The sequence below is a fragment of the Grammomys surdaster genome, unplaced genomic scaffold (assembly GCF_004785775.1).
Source record: "Grammomys surdaster isolate TR1022 unplaced genomic scaffold, NIH_TR_1.0 111502, whole genome shotgun sequence".
NCBI lineage: Eukaryota > Metazoa > Chordata > Mammalia > Rodentia > Muridae > Grammomys > Grammomys surdaster.
Window position 1 is genome coordinate 303 of NW_021611431.1, and position 2,608 is coordinate 2,910.

The window sequence follows — 2,608 nt, forward strand, 5'->3', positions numbered from 1 at the left end:
AACAGATTCCAGGGGAATGATTCTGTTGTCTGTCTATGCCTCTACTTTTTGGACAGTCTTTCCTAAAATGACCTATGTCCCCATACCTAGAACATTCCTTATGACCTCAGCACTGTGAAAGCATGGCTTGAACTGTAGTTAGCATTCTCATAAGCCAATTGTGTAAAAGAGACTCCTGCCTGAGGGTCTTTAAAAATTCTACATGCCCTTTTAGCAGCCTATCTAGAAATTCCTGAAGTAGTTCATCAGGGCCTTATTTCATTCCAGATAATACTTACACTGAAATCTCCTTTTCAGCTGGGCGGTGGTGGCACACCCCTTTAATCCCAGCACTTGGGAGGCAGAGGCAGGTGGATTTCTGAATTTGAGGCCAGCCTGGTCTACAGAGTGAGTTCCAGGACAGCCAGGGCTACACAGAGAAAGCCTGTCTTGAAAAACCAATAAATAAATAAATAAATAAATAAATAAATAAATAAATCTCCTGTTCAATCTTAGGGGGACTAAATTTTCCTCTACCGCTGTATGTATTAACGGTGTAAATGTGGCAGCAAGGCTGTACTGTGCTACATCTGGTTTTGACTCTTTTATTACTCTTACAATCATCTCCACCTGCTCTATGCTTTTCTCAACCATAAACTTGAGTAAGTCAAAATATCTAGAGTTCTCGATTGAACTGCCAATGGCAACTGCAGCCACTGTTTAACTACATTTTTTTGATAAAATATGAAGGATTTTATTTTAACAGTAAATTCTTACCAGTTGTAAAATATTGTGGCATCACTTGATAAAAATTTTAACCTTGTGGTGTTGTCTTCAGCAGAAATTATGTGTAAATTACATAAGCAAGCATAAGGATATAGAAGTATTTAAGATTCTCTCAGTTTTCCTAACAGCTTACTATAATTTATATGCTCAAAATAGAAGTCAATTTCCTTTTAAAACACTATGCAACTTGCAAACAATCACATGATGTTAGTGTAATCAAATAGGAAATAAACCATGATGTGTCATGATTGCTTTTATAAAATGCTACAAAATTGAAGTTTACTAATTAACCCGTAACACTAACATGCCATCTATACACATCTTGTGGCTAAAATATTAAACTCTAGGTTAAAAGATCTATGTAAAAATTTTAACATGTTTTAAAAAATACGTATGTTAATTGCACTACAATTTAAAATACAATTACTTAAAATTTGGGTTGTAAGTTCTTCTAGTTTTCATTGAGACAGATTTAATCTTAACAACTGAACTGTTTTTGATCCATGTGCCCCACTGAATTCCAGTTGCACCCAGTTTGCCAGGACTGCAATGGATGCCATTTAGGTTTGTGAGACCGCATTGGTTGAACCACCAGCAAGTGTCTTTATGCAGGTGACTGCAGCTCTTCACTGACTGACTATTGAGCAGGCAAGCAGGGCGACAGCCATAATTATAGACATCTGAGGTGCTGAAAGGCATTGTGTTCTGATTATCATCTTCTCTGAAGCCCTGGAATGCATCACCAACATTTCCTGAATATTGTCCTAAGTGTATTTTAAAAAAATTTGTTTCATCCTCTAGCCAAAAATTACAATATGAAGCATAACCAAGGGTGCCATCTTCAGATTCCAGGGCCACGTGAAGCATAAAACTCGAATCTTTCTGGTTCACTATGTAAAAAATCTTTTTCAGTCCTAACCAAAATTCTCCTAAAAGTTCTCCAAATCCATCCAGGTAATCACACCACAGCCTTTGGAAGTCAGTTGTCCCATCGAGCCTTCTCTGAAGTACAGTCCATCCTCCTCCTCTGGAAAGATTATATATAAACCACTAGGGGTTTTAGTGACAGAACCAGTTGAATCTTTAATATCAGTGCAATTCACACCATGTGACTGAACAGCTCTGGGAAGGAAAGGATCCAGCTGTTTTCTAAAAATTTCTATAGTCAAAAGGAGAACTCGATTCATGAGCTCATTAACCTGGCAAGATAAGTAATCCAAAGATGCTTGTTGTTCATCCATTATATTTCTTAGTAGTTCTTTGGTACTTCTTGTATAAGAAGCAATGGAATTTTGCAGGTTTCTGCACATAAAATGTTTTTCTTCTCGAGTTGTTTTGGTCTTAGCATCACATGATTCTCTCCAATTCTCCTTGTATACAGTATCATTACTTTGACTTTTCTCTTTGAGTTTAGCTTTATCTTCCACACTGTTACCTACTAAAAATCCGTAAAGTGAGGAATGCAGCTGCCCTGTACAGCTTCTCCACAAATGAGAAGACACACATTTTAGAGCAAGAGTGATTCTTGGGATGTATACATCATCTTTTTCTTGGATTAATAAAAACACTTCCTTAAATATCAGCTCTTTTGTTCTTTCCAAACTTTCCCAGAGACATATCCAGGAAAAGTCTCCTTTGTGTAAGAAAATACTTCTAGCCACCTTTGAGTGAGCTGGTCCCTCATTGGCCGCTTCCCCTCTAAGCCCCGCCCCATGTTCCACCTGGTTTCCGTCTTGAAGGCCACAGCTTCGGTTGGTTGCCAAGATGGCTGCGGTGGGGTCATGGCCACCACCTCCCCAACCTCTGCCAACGCCCTTTGAGGTCGCCCTCCTCCCTGCTGCCG

At 38.8% G+C, this 2,608-nt stretch overlaps 1 pseudogene; it reads right to left on the reverse strand.

Moving 5' to 3' along the window:
• Nucleotides 1-1,188: 1,188 nt before the first annotated feature.
• LOC114635541 lies at nt 1,189-2,308 on the reverse strand (annotated as a pseudogene).
• Nucleotides 2,309-2,608: the final 300 nt, after the last annotated feature.